The sequence below is a fragment of the Anopheles merus genome, chromosome 3R, assembly GCF_017562075.2.
Source record: "Anopheles merus strain MAF chromosome 3R, AmerM5.1, whole genome shotgun sequence".
Taxonomy (NCBI): Eukaryota; Metazoa; Arthropoda; class Insecta; order Diptera; family Culicidae; genus Anopheles; species Anopheles merus.
In genome coordinates, this window is record NC_054084.1 from 23111936 (window position 1) to 23130089 (window position 18154).

General features: G+C 42.5%; 1 long non-coding RNA gene across 2 annotated transcripts; it reads right to left on the minus strand.

The window, feature by feature from the left end:
- Positions 1–8872: 8872 nt before the first annotated feature.
- Positions 8873–17767, minus strand: LOC121595441. Of its 2 annotated transcripts, none has more exons than XR_006005162.1 (24): positions 17609–17767; positions 17159–17530; positions 16984–17072; positions 16536–16911; positions 16366–16454; positions 15923–16294; positions 15728–15816; positions 15478–15655; positions 15035–15405; positions 14861–14949; positions 14413–14788; positions 14243–14311; positions 13794–14169; positions 13624–13712; positions 13180–13551; positions 12985–13073; positions 12735–12912; positions 12292–12663; positions 12118–12206; positions 11670–12045; positions 11499–11587; positions 11104–11426; positions 10928–11018; positions 8873–10855 (listed from the first exon to the last, which is right to left on the minus strand). It is a non-coding gene; the product is annotated as an uncharacterized LOC121595441 (long non-coding RNA). The 2 variants fall into 2 exon arrangements; XR_006005161.1 differs by having other exon boundaries at positions 17604–17767.
- Between the last annotated feature and the right edge of the window lie 387 nt (positions 17768–18154).

Below are 18154 nucleotides of genomic sequence, written 5' to 3' on the forward strand. Positions count from 1 at the left end.
ATGTTTAAGGCGGCCACCAACACGGAGTACACCTTCAGGATCCAAAAACGGTCGCAATTACTTCAAGCGCGAATTCAAAGACACTTTGTCACCCTTCCGTAACGCCAGCAGTTCATCACCAAATTCTTGCCGCTGCAGAATTTTCACCAACAGTTTCACCGCATCACGAAATTCCTTATTAGAACACTCTCCTTGATCGTGTTCCTTTCCAAGACGTATTTTCACAAATCGGGAACAGTAGGCAGCAACACGAACTGTTTTCCAGTATGAAGAAAACTTATCCAGCAAAAAATGCGGTTCGAACACCTTTTCCGTCGCACTTAACAACACAATTTTCTTCCGCTCTTGTAACGCTTCTTCAGGATCAGCCAATACTGTCGCACGATTCCACTGCTTTTCATGCATAGATAGCCAAGAAGGCCCTTTAAACCAACACGAAAGTGCTGCAAACTCTTGAGGTAGTAATCCTCTAGAAACAATGTCAGCAGGATTTTCTGAACCCTTTACATGGAGCCACGGAAAACCCTTACACATTTCCTGCACTTCAGCCACTCTGTTTGCTACAAAGGTAGCCCAAACATAAGATGGAGATCGGAGCCAACACAATACCACAGTGGAATCCGTCCAGAAAAAACACGGAATTTCCGGTTCCTTGATCTCTACACTTATGTCATCTGAGCACGGTCGCCACAACAAACCCAAGGTTTTCACAAGAACATTTTCTCCAAGACCTACGACATCAGGACACGATAGATTTTCTACAGGCACATCGTTTAGCACAGCTGATACATTAGACACCCACTTTCGTAATTGAAAACCTCCTCCACTCAACAATTCACTCAACTCAGCACGAAGGGTTTCTGCTTCCTGAAAGCTATTCGCGCCACTAAGAAGGTCGTCCATATAGAAATCTTCCCTGAGGACACGCTGCGCATTAGGATACCTTGCACCATCATCTTCTGCTAGTTGCTGCAAAACCCGCGTTGCAAGAAAAGAAGAGGGAGCCAAGCCGAACGTCACCCTTTGCAGCTCGTATTCTTTAGGCTGCATTTCCACTGACGATCGCCACAAGATTCTTTGCAATGGTGTGTGGTCTGGATGCACTTGCACTTGCAAATACATTTTCTCAATGTCGGCTGATAACGCTATCGCATGCATTCGGAAGCGCAGCATTATCGCAAACAACGATTCCTGTATCACTGGTCCAGTAAGCAACAGATCGTTCAAAGCATATCCACTTGCGGTTTTCGCTGATCCATCGAAAACAGGTCGAATTTTCGTGGAAACACTGCTCTCCTTCACCACTGGCCTATGAGGAAGATAACACGAAACCACTCGCGAATCTACACTTGTTACCTCCTTCAAATAACCATTCGCGCAATATTCACGCAACACTTCACCGTAGCCTGATTTCAATTGAACGTCACAGCTCAATTTTCTTTCCAATTGCTTCAAACGTCGCAAAGCTATTTCTTTAGAATCGCCCAGCAACATTTCGTACCCATTTTTCAGTGGAAGTTTAACCACGTAACGACCACTAGAATCTCGCGAAACGCTTTGTACGAAACTGGTTTCACACTCCTTTTCCTCATCGGTAAGCTTCGATGCTTCTTTTACTTCCTCTAGCTGCCAAAACTTCTCCATCGCCACCGTTAGGTTGTTTCCAATCAACACACTATGGACACCTTTTGTTTGCGCACAATAACCCAATTGTCCGAACGGTACCCATCCCAACTGAGTTAATACAAATTGCAAACCATCCACTTCGCAGAACTGTATTGTTTGGTTTGTTTTATGCAGCTCATAAAACACTTCTTGCCCCAATAGAATATCAATTCCACTACACTTGAAGAAACCGGGATCCGCCAATTTCAAATCTCTTGGAATTACCAGCTTTGACAATTGCAAAGTGTTCAAAGGTTGTTCACTGGTAATTTTTGGCACCACAATAAATGAAACGCCTTTCCTGAACTCATTGTATCGCGAAGCAATATCTGTCTCGACCACACGCGTCGCTTTTAGCTCCTTGCCACCAACTACACTAATACACACATCCGCACATTGTCCCGAAATCGCCAACGAATTGTACAGCTGCTCCGTCATCAAGCAAGATTGCGCACCACCATCCAGAAGCGCACGCGCAATTTTCCATTCTCCCGTTCCCGTTCGCACCCGTACCAATGCAGTAGACAATAGCTGATACGAATTCCGCGAATCTCTCACTTCAGAAGAGGACAAAGTCGTCACATTTACTCCCGAGGTCGAAGGTTCTGCCGATGCCTGCTGATCTACGGTTGTATTTGTGAACAACGATGTTGCTTCACTCGCTTGATGTAGCAAAGAATGGTGTTTTTTGCCACAAATTTCACAATTTCGCTTCGATTTGCAAAAACGACTAAGATGGCCTCCAGCGAGACAGTTCCAACACAACTTTCGAGATTTGACAAAAGTGATCTTTTCTTCACTAGGCATACTCTTAAATCGTTCGCACACATACAACAAATGTGTACCATCGCAGGCTCGACACTTTGGCGTGTCGCTCGCCGCGTTCACTAACACTTTCACAGGTTGCTTTCTAGCCGAACTTTCCTGTACGTTCTTGTTTCCCGACACTGCTTCTAATAAGCGATTTGCATTACGCAAGAATGTAAGCAATTCGTCATAACCGGACTCAGGGTTATCCACTACATGCTTCTCCCATTCTTTCTGCGTATTTTCATCCAACTTGAGCACTATTAACTGTGTGAGCAAAATGCCCCAACCATCAGGCTTTTCATCTAATTGCCCTAGCATTTTCACGTGCGTTTCACAGCAATTAATTAATGCGCGAAGCCCCTCCGAATTGGGAACTTTCATCTTCGGAAACAAGATAAGCTCGTTCACGTGCTTTTTCTTTATGAGATACTTATTTTCGTATCTTTCCACTAATGCCGACCAAGCGACCTCATAACCTTTGTCACTTATCGGGAAAGCTTGCACTATGGTCAACGGTTCACCTTTCAAAAAACTTTTAAGGTAAAACCCCTTTTCCGTGTTTGACAATGCACTGTTTTTGTGAACCACTTCCAAAAACATGTCATGAAACGATGTCCACGTTTCATAAGCTCCGCTAAAAGTGGGAATCGTAAGTTTTGGGAGCTGCACTGGTTTTCTTTCACTACTGTTAACTGGTTCTTGCAGCACACACATATTTGCATAGGCAAGCTTTTCAAGCTTCTCCGCGGCTTCGAAATAGACACACTCCACTTCCTCGTACAATTTACTGTCACATATTTCAAGCTGCAATGCGTTGAAACTCGCCCAAGCTTCCTCCAAAACCTTACTACGCACACTTATTTTTTCCTTTTCAGCGGTCACATGCGATTCAGCAAACGACAGTATGCGTTGCATTGTTCCAACCAAACACTCACACTTCTTCCTATGAAGATCGTTTGTGGTACCTCCTACCTTCTTCGGAGCCTCCACCAGCGTACTGTTTGACTTTCCAACGTAGCCGCGGAATTCTTCCTCGCTCGACTCGTTCTCCATTGTTGACTGCTACACTTTTGCACCGACCGGTCAATTTCACGGAATTCAATCCTGGTCACGGCACCAAATGTTGGGACCAAAAGATTGGGTCTGTTTTCCTACGTTGTGTTTTTATTTGAAATTGCAGTGCAAAAAGAGAACGATACAAAATTCAGACTTCTTATATACCCTTCTCTAGAACCTGTCGTTCCTGACGGACATAATCCTATCCGTTCCCAACTGACAAAAACCCGCACAACGGTAGCTCCTCATTCCGTTAATTCAAATTATGCATGAATCCTAACAATAATAATATAAGAAAATATGGCATCATTTTAAAGGTTATTGAATAAACTTTAAATAACTTTTAAAATCAAAACAGTGCTTTTTGAAATATTGTAGTTGAAAGATTCTTATTTGATTGTGCTAAATATGAAAGACTTAAAGCATTTTGATTTTTTTCCTACGGGGCATACCCTTGTAATCAAGGGGCTCAGAATACTTACGGCATTGAAATCTGAAAATGATTATCATACCGGTCTGCTTCCACTGTGCCTTTTCCCCGTAATATGGACAATAAACTACAAACTGTTTCTAGAAGAAGATTCGTATGATATATTTTTAAGCCAATTACAAGCGTTGAAGATCTTTCTCCGCTGATACTATGGTGTACTTAAAGCATAGGGGATCGCGGATTTCGGAAGCGAGTCTTATAATGAGTCCCAATGAGCCTTATCGCGGGGAACATATTTACAGGCTTCACAAGCCTCATCTAAAAGTGTATCAATAAACTCACCAAAGTCCCGTAAGTATAGTCGGGCGATCTGGCTCTTGTAGCGTATCAACTCCATACACTTTGATGCGGGCAGCTTTTCCGCTAGCTCCTTCAGCAGCATGGGATTGTTAAGGTGGCCTTGTAGGTCTGCCGTCACTAGTTGATCACACTACTGCTGCACTGCCATCCCATAGGGGATGAGCGACTCCAGGTGCTCTGGTTTGGGAGCTTATGTTCGTCGCGCTTGGTTTAGCAGATGTCAGATATAGATTTGAAAATTTTGACGAAGATGCCAAAGTTTACGCTTCAAGCGATATTCCAAAAATTTAGACGATTTAACGGTATGCAAGTATCGCCATAAATTGTCGGGGAATATATTTTGGGTCGTCTAACCGCGCAGCCACATGCAGTGAGATATGAAGCGAAATGATCAACAGCACCTACCACAACTATATGGACAGTCGTTTTTCACGATTTGCGGAAAATCCGTAAGAGCTAAAAAAAAACAGCGAATGTATGAGTTGTGCAGAACACTATTTCACTTCTTTTTATATTTTTCATTTTTTTCACAACTTTTTTACACGACTTAACACGAAAAAACAAATTTATGATCGTACCGTAACTAGACACTTCGTAAAACAGGGTTGTTGTGCTAACCAAAGTAGTTAAAAATCGTTCAAAAATATTAATAACATATTCTAGAAAGGTTTTACAGAAAAACACTTGTAACGATTTAAAAAAATGTATTTATAACTTTTTTAAAGGGTTTTTTATGAGTTTTATAAGAATAATTAACAAAATACATTTTTTAAAAATATCAAATAAATAAAAAAATAAGTTTCTTTTGGCTGTAATAAATGTTTTGAAAATCGAGTCATTGTAGGTAAAAAGATTTGCAAACTTTATTTTTAAATTTCCATGAGAACCTTATCAATTTTGAGAACAACGGTTCAAAACTGATCCAATCCAACAGAAGCGGCACAAAAAACTCACTAATGATTTTTATATCAGAATCTTTATATTTGCTGCTGTTTTTAACATAGTTAAGGAATGTAATCCTAGCCTGATTTTTTTTCCTTTTTTCACTTCACCATCGATATTTACTTAGACCGCTACGTGTAAAGTTTGGTTGTGTGTTTCTGGAAGTTGTAAGAAAGTTTATGAGCCGATCTCGTAGTATAGTCGTCAACTCGTACGACTTAACAACATGCCCGTTATGGGTTCAATCCCCAAATGGACCGTGCCGCCATACGTAGGACTGACTATCCTGCTATGGGGGGAACTCAAAAAGACACTGAAAGCCAAGCCCACAAGTAGAGTGGTACAAGGCAGGCCTTGACCGAGCACGGTCGTTGAGCAAAAAGAAAAAAAAAGGAAGTTCATGAGCCTATAAAAGGACTGGCTGAATTAGTAATGTTTGGCCGGTGTGATGGTATAGTCATCAACTCGTACGAGTTAACAACATGCCCGTCATGGGCTCAAGCCCCGAATAGACCGTGCCCCCATACGTAATCAATACGTCACTGACAGCCATGAAGCTCACTTCACTAGTGGATACAGGCCTTGACCGACAACGGTTGTTGTGCCAAACGAAGAAGAAGAATTAGTAATATGATACTCACATTATTAGAAAAGTATTTCTAATGCCAGTAAGGATATGTGAGAAGAGAATGATGGTAAGTTGAATATCGTATTCGTCTGCACTTCCTCCAAAACATTTACGGGCGCCTTTGTAGCCGTCTACGAGAAAATCGATGGTGAAGTGGGTGGTGGGAGGAAAAAAATATCAGATTAGGATTACTTTCCTTAACTACGTTAAAAACAGCAGCAAATATTAAGATTCTGCTAAAAAAACATTATTGTTGAGGTGTTTGTGGCGCTTTTGTTTGATCGGATCAGTTTTGAACCGTTGTTCACAACAATGGTAAGGTTCTGATGGCAATTTAAAAATAACTTTCGATAATATTTTTACATACTTCGGTTTGCATTTTAAAAACAAATCATCACAGCCAATAAAATGTTTTGTTTTTTTTCATATTAAAAAAAATATTATCATAATGTTGTGTCCGCACAAAATGAGACAGCAGACGGCGTACGGCACAAACAGAAAGTGCATTGAACTATTCCTTGGTATGCTTTACGAATACACAGTAAATAGGAATAGAATAGAGGAAGATAATTAAGCTGGCAAGGCTTAAGACGACGCAGCGGTTTTATTGCGAATAAAACCGGCATGGCAAGCGTACGGCTGAAATGGCGCTGTGTAAACGGGGGAGAGTGCTGACCGGCTTCCGTGGCTAACGCTCGATTGGGATTGATGGTGCAACAGACGCGGACAATTCTGCCGCTGTAGATGGCTGTTGCACCTGACGCCGATGTTGTTGGCGCAGCTCTCCTGGATGCTGCTGACGTTGGGCCGGTACCGCTGCACAGAGGCGACCGTGATGTCGCTATCCTTGTAACTGTGCAGGGCGCCCCGAATGATGGTGATGATGATGACGATGGGGGTGCACAGGGGACGACCGTGATGTCGCGCAGGACGACTGTGCACCCGGACACATGGCGATGGTGTTGCATAGGGGCGACCGTGATGTCGCTGCCGGTGGATTGCTGTGCAGCTGGAGTGCTGGCGATGAAGGTGCACAGGGGACAGCCTGTACGCCTCAGCATTGTGTCTTACCGGGCTCCGCGATTATGTGGGTGCAGAGGGGCGGCTGTAATGCCGCGACGTCGATGCTGCACCAGTATGTGTCCGATGATGACGCTGCAGCGGGCGGCGGTGATGCCGTGTGTCGCCGGTCCAAGGGGGAATGTCCCCTCAACTTGGCCAGAATAGTACTGCAGCGGAGTGAGGATCCGTTCCGAGGTTTCGCGCTAGCCCAAGCGTGCCCATCCTGAGCGATAGTGGAACTGCCATGGTAATCTCCGCGTATGGTCCTTAGTAGGAAAAATATATTTCTTCAAAACCTTTCTAGAATATGTTATAAGTTTGTATTTCAATAATTTTGGTTTTTACGTAAATAGTCGTGTTAAAATGTTGTTAAAAAATTGAAAAAAATATACAAAGATGTGAAATAGTATAGCACCACTCATACATTCCCCCATTTCATCTAGGGTTGATCCGTCTAGGGCTAGACGCTGTGGTATTTTTCTTCATATATTTTTTTCTGACGAATAAATTAAACTAGGCGTATTGCGCCTGGCGCAATCTTAAACTAACTTAAACTAGGCGGCGTGGAAGATCTGGCTCCCGCAGTTCGGGCGATCACCTTTCGCCTGTTGCCCTCTCGCGCACACCAACCAACGCGTTGATGGCCGCCAAATTATGGCACTTTAATTATAGCATGGCTATTTCGAATATGTCGTGCGAATAGATCGTCTCATCCGCAGATCCTAACTCTTATGTATAAACAAGGGTAAATGTACCGGTATTGGGCAGGTTAGTGCAAGAGTTTCCCAAAAACTCCTCGTAAATTTACATTTTTATCATTTTTCATTAAAATGGCATTATTTTGAACGATAAACTATCGTGTTATGTTGTACTATTTTTTATTTGCCGGTTTAAATATATTTTTTAGAGATATTCATGAAAAAGCAAACACTGTTTTTGTTCCTAATTTCGGCAGGTTGTTCCTTTTTCTGGCAGGCTGTGCTATTATTTTTGGCAGCGCGAATACGGATTGGAAAATATTTGAATGAATGCAATTAGGTACAAAAATGTTTACAGCAGTTTTACACTCTCTCTTTCCTGAGATTGGTGATGAAAAGCACTTTAAGCAATAATTTAATGTTGCCCATTTTGGTCATTTTGCTGGCAGTTTTTACAGTCTCTTCAATGTGAATTGCAAACAAAGTAGGCATTGAAGAAAAGAGACAGCCAGACGCCTGTAGAGAGTAGTGGCTCACACATTATTATTTTTCTCTCAAGTTATTGGATTATTATATTGAAGGTGGTTATATTTGATACAAGAATTTTGGTTTTATGTGTCTACATACGCATTGCAGTGTTCCGATAAAGTTTTAAATGAATATTCAGCAAATTCAAAAGTATGGCAGAAGCCCACAACAGTGAACTGTCAAAAATCAGCATTAACCGAGTACCTGTATTCGGCAGCAATTTTAATTGAAGAATTACTTGTTTTTCGTGATTTTAAAATTAAACGAGCTAGAATAAAATCTACAACCGCACATTCTTTCATAAAAACCAAAAGCAATGAAAGCATTGGTTTACTGTTCTGGTTCTTTTAATAACGAAACCTGCCGAACTATTGGTTGAAAGCAAATCTGCCGACAAATGTTGAACTTTGCTTGTTTTGTATTGAAAAATACGCAAGTAAGTGATGTGAAACTTCGTATATGAATAACAAATGTGCATATATCTATTTAAAAACTACAGGCGTCCAGGCGCACCACCACTATTGAAGCGGCCCACTCCGAATACTCCACATGTGTGATTACCCTTTCTTCCTCTAACCGCTGAAGCTTATCAGTCACTGGCTGTAACATAGCGTACGCAGCAGGTCGCTTGGGGTGGAACACAGGGAAAGCATCATCCTTCGATTGAAGTTTAACCTTTGTCTTTATACACCGCCGAGCCTATCAGCAAATAACTCCGGATATGATGTTCTAAGAGCCCCATGCTCTCATCGCCGACATCGACTCGCCGACAAATTGATGATAACGGAACATCCCACAAACCAAAAATCTCCATAGCATCCGCAGCTAACACCAGTAAATCAGCGTTCACAACACGTACCATATACACAACTGTCGCACACACTAAGCGCGTAAGGCTGCTGCCCTATGCTCATCATACATTGGATCTCGCCTAAAATGTGCAGAGGATCTCCGGATACTGTTTTGGCTTTAACGTCAGGTTGTGTCATCGCCGGTTTACCCATATCCTACCAATGCTTTTTCGATATTAGGGTTACGTCGGCACCAGAATCGATCATCATCCGAGTTGGCATCTCATTTAAAATAACATTCACCAGGCTACGTTTAAAATTCGAAATGCTGTTTATCCAAACAGTTCTTTTGCTCTTTTACCTCCCACCGTTGGACCATCTTAAAGCGGAGTTACAAAATCCGTCCATGTGGCCGTACCGACGTCATTTACGACAATGGTGACTTTTATGTGGACATCTCCTGGCATGATGCCCTTCACCGCACAACCAACACTTAATCGAGGACTCGGCCTTGCTCTCATGCTTAGTGTTATTTGGTGTTTTGGAATATGGTCTATAGCTTTGCTGACCTCGTACTACACTGACTGTTTTATCGGCGTTTATCATAGCATCATCATGGCTTAAAGTGGGTAGACGTTTGCATTCTTCTGTCATTTCATCAAGGGTAATACCACGTTTGTCACCTAAACAAAAATGCGCTTCGCAAGAGTGATTTGAGTTTGCTCACACTAACATTACTGGTGCACGAAAGTTAACACTAGGTGCATGAAAGTTCACATGTGCAAGAATGGACGGGGCTTGGCAACCAAACCCAAAACAAACCGTGCCGAATCTAATTTGTGTTTTAATTCAACTGTGTGAAGTTCAACTGTTTTATATACATACTAGGTCATTGTCAGCCAGCGAGGCATCTACGGTTGCCCGCAGAAAATTCATCGGCCTGTAGCAGTGCCACTTAATAGGCGTAACGGGACATCCAGTCTTATTGACCGCTCACGTATCCTGATTAAGCGGTACTTGTACCGGAGCTGGTGCCATACTTTTTGGCAACTAGCCACTGCCATGGTCAGTCGATGGGCTACTCCCCCCATACCCCGACAGTCTGTCTTCTATTGTGATAGTGTGCAACACTCTTTTCGTTAGTATTCGGATACAATCATTTCCGAGTCAACTATTCGTTATGATTCGTTTTGTGTCTGATGCACGGGTGTTAAAACAATTAAAACAACAACCAAGACTTATATGCATCGACACACACATTACTATAAAATCTTTATTCCCTATTCCTAATACTAAAAAGGGCCCGTTTATCCTAGTATAGCTCTACCGAACGAATGTGTATACTCTCTCTCTTCGCTCCCTTATTCTCCCTTCTGCTCCTCTGGTCAGCGACCCGGGAACTCACGCACATCGTTTCACGCACACATCATACGACAGCCGTCGACTGCTGCCGGTGAGTGGCGCGTCCCGGTGGATAGAACTGCGTAGTCTGGCTGGACCACAATAATTCGGATACGATCATTTCCGAGTAAGACATGAGTTACCGTGAGTGGCATACATAAGCCAATTGCTGAGGTAATAAAGGCCCTTTTTTTTACTCGAACTACGATAACTAAAGCGTTGCGTATTACTCTCCTGGTACCCCCATTTTACACTATTGTTAAAGAAGATATATGATCGCTCTGCCAGAACATGGGGTGCTCCGATACAAGTCGGATCATATCCTGTCTATCCTTTTTAGACGAAAGCTTGCAAAACAGGAAAATCATTAATTTGTTTTGTGTATAGACCGTCTTGTTATTGCGAATTCCCTTCCCTCTGCTGCGGGCCACCGCGTAGAAGAGGCAATTGGAGGCCCCATTACATTTTCTTCTGAGCGTTCTCTCTACAAAAAAGTTAAAAGGAAAGAATGAGTTATTTGTGGTTTTTCACAAATCAAACTGTTTTATCTACATACCACACCATTTTCTCCCAGCGACTGATCAACTATTTCCCGCAGAAAATTCATTGGGATATATAACAGTGCCACGTAGGATGGGAATTGGGATCTGAAATTATAATCAATAAATATAAGCACGATTTAATGTGTTTTATTAGATACATTTACAGCGCGTCTAGAAAACTCTTACTTACATCCATTTCTTTTGACCGCTGCCAGCTCACGTACCCTGATCGCACGGTACTTGTACCGGAGCTGGTGCCAAACTTTCTGGCATCTGGCCACGGTGGTCGCCAGATGCCTGGCTATTTCGCCCCATGCTCCGACAGTCTGTCTTCTATTATTATAAAACGGATCATTAGTCCGCCAGAGCATGGGGTGCCCCGATACAAGAAGAACAAGTTTAAGTTTTGTGTATAGACCGTTTTGTTTTTGCGAATTCCCTTCCCTCTGCTGCGGGCCACCGCGTAGAAGAGGCAATTGGAGGCCCCATCACATTTTCTTCTGAGCGTTCTATCTACAAAAAAGTAAAAAGGAAATAATGAGTTATTTGCGTTTTTATAGAAATCAAACTGTTTTATCTACATACCACACCATTCGCTCTCATCGACTCATCAACTATTTCCCGCAGAAAGCTCATTGGCCTATAGCAATGCCACTTAGGAGACGTCGGGGGATCTGAAATTATAATCGTTAAATATAAGCAAGATTTGATGTTTTTTTATTAGATAAATTTACAGCGCGTTTAGAAAACTCTTACTTGCATCCTGTTTCTTTTATCGCTGCCAGCTCACGTACCCTGATCGCTCGGTACTTGTACCGGAGCTGGTGCCAAACTTTCTGGCATCTGGCCACGGTGGTCGCCAGATGCCTGGCTATTTCCCCCCATGCTCCGGCAATCTTTCTTCTATTATTATAGAATGGGTCATTGGTCTGCCAGAGCATGGGGTGCCTCGATACAAGTCGGATCAAATCCTTTTTATACTGTTTGGAGGAAAGCTTGCAAAACAGGAAAATCATTAATTTGTTTTGTGTATAGACCGTCTTGTTTTTGCGAATTCCCTTCCCTCTGCTGCGGGCCACCGCGTAGAAGAGGCAATTGGAGGCCCCATCACATTTTCTTCTGAGCGTTCTATCTACAAAAAAGTAAAAAGGAAATAATGAGTTATTTGCGTTTTTACATAAATCAAACTGTTTTATCTACATACCACACCATTCGCTCTCATCGACTCATCAACTATTTCCCGCAGAAAGCTCATTGGCCTATAGCAATGCCACTTAGGAGGCGAAGGGGGATCTGAAATTATAATCAATAAATATAAGCAAGATTTAATGTGTTTTATTACATACATTTGCAGCGCGTCTAGAAAATTCTTACTTACATCCTGTCTTATTGACCGCTGCCAGCTCACGTACCCTGATCGCTCGGTACTTGTACCGGAGCTGGTGCCAAACTTTCTGGCATCTGGCCACGGTGGTCGCCAGATGCCTGGTTATTTCCCCCCATGCTCCGGCAGTCTGTTTCCTATTATTATAATAGTTGTTATTTGTCTGCCAGAGCATGGAGTGCCCCGATACAAGTTGAATAAGTTTCCGTTTTTCATTTTTAGAGGAAAGCTTGCAAAACAGGAAAATCATTAATTTGTTTTGTGTATAGACCGTCTTGTTTTTGCGAATTCCCTTCCCTCTGCTGCGGGCCACCGCGTAGAAGAGGCAATTGGAGGCCCCATCACATTTTCTTCTGAGCGTTCTATCTACAAAAAGTAAAAAGGAAATAATGAGTTATTTGCGTTTTTACATAAATCAAACTGTTTTATCTACATACCACACCATTCGCTCTCATCGACTCATCAACTATTTCCCGCAGAAAGCTCATTGGCCTATAGCAATGCCACTTAGGAGGCGAAGGCATATGGTTTTGCGAATTCCCTTCCCTCTGCTGCGGGCCACCGCGTAGAAGAGGCAATTGGAGGCCCCATCACATTTTCTTCTGAGCGTTCTATCTACAAAAAAGTAAAAAGGAAATAATGAGTTGTTTGTGGTTTTTCACAAATCAAACTGTTTTATCTACATACCGCACCATTTGCTCTCAGCGAAACATCAACTGTTTCCCGCAGAAAACTCATATGCCTATAACAATGCCACTTAGGAGGGGAATTGGGATCTGAAATTATAATCAATAAATCTGAAATTATAATCAATAAATATAAGCAAGATTTAATGTGTTTTATTACATACATTTGCAGCGCGTCTAGAAAATTCTTACTTACATCCTGTCTTATTGACCGCTGCCAGCTCACGTACCCTTATTGCTCGGTACTTGTACCGGAGCTGGTGCCAAACTTTCTGGCATCTGGCCACGGTGGTCGCCAGATGCCTGGTTATTTCCCCCCATGCTCCGGCAGTCTGTTTCCTATTATTATAATAGTTGTTATTTGTCTGCCAGAGCATGGAGTGCCCCGATACAAGTTGAATAAGTTTCCGTTTTTCATTTTTAGAGGAAAGCTTGCAAAACAGGAAAATCATTAATTTGTTTTGTGTATAGACCGTCTTGTTTTTGCGAATTCCCTTCCCTCTGCTGCGGGCCACCGCGTAGAAGAGGCAATTGGAGGCCCCATCACATTTTCTTCTGAGCGTTCTATCTACAAAAAAGTAAAAAGGAAATAATGAGTTGTTTGTGGTTTTTCACAAATCAAACTGTTTTATCTACATACCGCACCATTTGCTCTCAGCGAAACATCAACTGTTTCCCGCAGAAAACTCATATGCCTATAACAATGCCACTTAGGAGGGGAATTGGGATCTGAAATTATAATCAATAAATATAAGCAAGATTTAATGTGTTTTATTAGATACATTTGCAGCGCGTCTAGAAAACTCTTACTTGCATCCTGTTTCTTTTATCGCTGCCAGCTCACGTACCCTGATCGCTCGGTACTTGTACCGGAGCTGGTGCCAAACTTTCTGGCATCTGGCCACGGTGGTCGCCAGATGCCTGGCTATTTCCCCCCATGCTCCGGCAATCTTTCTTCTATTATTATAGAATGGGTCATTGGTCTGCCAGAGCATGGGGTGCCTCGATACAAGTCGGATCAAATCCTTTTTATACTGTTTGGAGGAAAGCTTGCAAAACAGGAAAATCATTAATTTGTTTTGTGTATAGACCGTCTTGTTTTTGCGAATTCCCTTCCCTCTGCTGCGGGCCACCGCGCAGAAGAGGCAATTGGAGGCCCCATCACATTTTCTTCTGAGCGTTCTATCTACAAATAAAGTAAAAAGGAAATAATGAGTTATTTGCGTTTTTACAGAAATTAAACTGTTTTATCTACATACCACACCATTCGCTCTCAGCGACTCATGAACTGTTTCCCGCAGAAAGCCCATTGGCCTATAGCAATGCCACTTAGGAGGCGTAGGGATATCGGAAATTATTATCAATAAATATAAGCAAGATTTAATGTGTTTTATTAGATACATTTGCAGCGCGTCTAGAAAACTCTTACTTGCATCCTGTTTCTTTTATCGCTGCCAGCTCACGTACCCTGATCGCTCGGTACTTGTACCGGAGCTGGTGCCAAACTTTCTGGCATCTGGCCACGGTGGTCGCCAGATGCCTGGCTATTTCCCCCCATGCTCCGGCAATCTTTCTTCTATTATTATAGAATGGGTCATTGGTCTGCCAGAGCATGGGGTGCCTCGATACAAGTCGGATCAAATCCTTTTTATACTGTTTGGAGGAAAGCTTGCAAAACAGGAAAATCATTAATTTGTTTTGTGTATAGACCGTCTTGTTTTTGCGAATTCCCTTCCCTCTGCTGCGGGCCACCGCGTAGAAGAGGCAATTGGAGGCCCCATCACATTTTCTTCTGAGCGTTCTATCTACAAAAAAGTAAAAAGGAAATAATGAGTTATTTGCGTTTTTACATAAATCAAACTGTTTTATCTACATACCACACCATTCGCTCTCATCGACTCATCAACTATTTCCCGCAGAAAGCTCATTGGCCTATAGCAATGCCACTTAGGAGGCGAAGGGGGATCTGAAATTATAATCAATAAATATAAGCAAGATTTAATGTGTTTTATTACATACATTTGCAGCGCGTCTAGAAAATTCTTACTTACATCCTGTCTTATTGACCGCTGCCAGCTCACGTACCCTGATCGCTCGGTACTTGTACCGGAGCTGGTGCCAAACTTTCTGGCATCTGGCCACGGTGGTCGCCAGATGCCTGGTTATTTCCCCCATGCTCCGGCAGTCTGTTTCCTATTATTATAATAGTTGTTATTTGTCTGCCAGAGCATGGAGTGCCCCGATACAAGTTGAATAAGTTTCCGTTTTTCATTTTTAGAGGAAAGCTTGCAAAACAGGAAAATCATTAATTTGTTTTGTGTATAGACCGTCTTGTTTTTGCGAATTCCCTTCCCTCTGCTGCGGGCCACCGCGTAGAAGAGGCAATTGGAGGCCCCATCACATTTTCTTCTGAGCGTTCTATCTACAAAAAAGTAAAAAGGAAATAATGAGTTATTTGCGTTTTTACATAAATCAAACTGTTTTATCTACATACCACACCATTCGCTCTCATCGACTCATCAACTATTTCCCGCAGAAAGCTCATTGGCCTATAGCAATGCCACTTAGGAGGCGAAGGCATATGGTTTTGCGAATTCCCTTCCCTCTGCTGCGGGCCACCGCGTAGAAGAGGCAATTGGAGGCCCCATCACATTTTCTTCTGAGCGTTCTATCTACAAAAAAGTAAAAAGGAAATAATGAGTTGTTTGTGGTTTTTCACAAATCAAACTGTTTTATCTACATACCGCACCATTTGCTCTCAGCGAAACATCAACTGTTTCCCGCAGAAAACTCATATGCCTATAACAATGCCACTTAGGAGGGGAATTGGGATCTGAAATTATAATCAATAAATCTGAAATTATAATCAATAAATATAAGCAAGATTTAATGTGTTTTATTACATACATTTGCAGCGCGTCTAGAAAATTCTTACTTACATCCTGTCTTATTGACCGCTGCCAGCTCACGTACCCTTATTGCTCGGTACTTGTACCGGAGCTGGTGCCAAACTTTCTGGCATCTGGCCACGGTGGTCGCCAGATGCCTGGTTATTTCCCCCCATGCTCCGGCAGTCTGTTTCCTATTATTATAATAGTTGTTATTTGTCTGCCAGAGCATGGAGTGCCCCGATACAAGTTGAATAAGTTTCCGTTTTTCATTTTTAGAGGAAAGCTTGCAAAACAGGAAAATCATTAATTTGTTTTGTGTATAGACCGTCTTGTTTTTGCGAATTCCCTTTCCTCTGCTGCGGGCCACCGCGTAGAAGAGGCAATTGGAGGCCCCATCACATTTTCTTCTGAGCGTTCTATCTACAAAAAAGTAAAAGGAAATAATGAGTTGTTTGTGGTTTTTCACAAATCAAACTGTTTTATCTACATACCGCACCATTTGCTCTCAGCGAAACATCAACTGTTTCCCGCAGAAAACTCATATGCCTATAACAATGCCACTTAGGAGGGGAATTGGGATCTGAAATTATAATCAATAAATATAAGCAAGATTTAATGTGTTTTATTAGATACATTTGCAGCGCGTCTAGAAAACTCTTACTTGCATCCTGTTTCTTTTATCGCTGCCAGCTCACGTACCCTGATCGCTCGGTACTTGTACCGGAGCTGGTGCCAAACTTTCTGGCATCTGGCCACGGTGGTCGCCAGATGCCTGGCTATTTCCCCCCATGCTCCGGCAATCTTTCTTCTATTATTATAGAATGGGTCATTGGTCTGCCAGAGCATGGGGTGCCTCGATACAAGTCGGATCAAATCCTTTTTATACTGTTTGGAGGAAAGCTTGCAAAACAGGAAAATCATTAATTTGTTTTGTGTATAGACCGTCTTGTTTTTGCGAATTCCCTTCCCTCTGCTGCGGGCCACCGCGTAGAGGAGGCAATTAGAGGCCCCATCACACTTTCTTCTGAGCGTTCTATCTACAAAAAAGTAAAAAGGAAATAATGAGTTATTTGCGTTTTTACAGAAATCAAACTGTTTTATCTACATACCACACCATTCGCTCTCATCGACTCATCAACTATTTCCCGCAGAAAGCTCATTGGCCTATAGCAATGCCACTTAGGAGACGTCGGGGGATCTGAAATTATAATCGTTAAATATAAGCAAGATTTAATGTTTTTTTATTAGATAAATTTACAGCGCGTCTAGAAAACTCTTACTTACATCCAGTTTCTTCTATCGCTGCCAGCTCACGTACCCTGATCGCTCGGTACTTGTACCGGAGCTGGTGAGAAACTTTCTGGCATCTGGCCACGGTGGTCGCCAGATGCCTGGCTATTTCCCCCCATGCTCCGGCAATCTTTCTTCTATTATTATAGAATGGGTCATTGGTCTGCCAGAGCATGGGGTGCCCCGATACAAGTCGGATCAAATCCTTTTTATACTGTTTGGAGGAAAGCTTGCAAAACAGGAAAATCATTAATTTGTTTTGTGTATAGACCGTCTTGTTTTTGCGAATTCCCTTCCCTCTGCTGCGGGCCACCGCGCAGAAGAGGCAATTGGAGGCCCCATCACATTTTCTTCTGAGCGTTCTATCTACAAATAAAGTAAAAAGGAAATAATGAGTTATTTGCGTTTTTACAGAAATTAAACTGTTTTATCTACATACCACACCATTCGCTCTCAGCGACTCATGAACTGTTTCCCGCAGAAAGCCCATTGGCCTATAGCAATGCCACTTAGGAGGCGTAGGGATATCGGAAATTATTATCAATAAATATAAGCAAGATTTAATGTGTTTTATTAGATACATTTGCAGCGCGTCTAGAAAACTCTTACTTGCATCCTGTTTCTTTTATCGCTGCCAGCTCACGTACCCTGATCGCTCGGTACTTGTACCGGAGCTGGTGCCAAACTTTCTGGCATCTGGCCACGGTGGTCGCCAGATGCCTGGCTATTTCCCCCCATGCTCCGGCAATCTTTCTTCTATTATTATAGAATGGGTCATTGGTCTGCCAGAGCATGGGGTGCCTCGATACAAGTCGGATCAAATCCTTTTTATACTGTTTGGAGGAAAGCTTGCAAAACAGGAAAATCATTAATTTGTTTTGTGTATAGACCGTCTTGTTTTTGCGAATTCCCTTCCCTCTGCTGCGGGCCACCGCGTAGAAGAGGCAATTGGAGGCCCCATCACATTTTCTTCTGAGCGTTCTATCTACA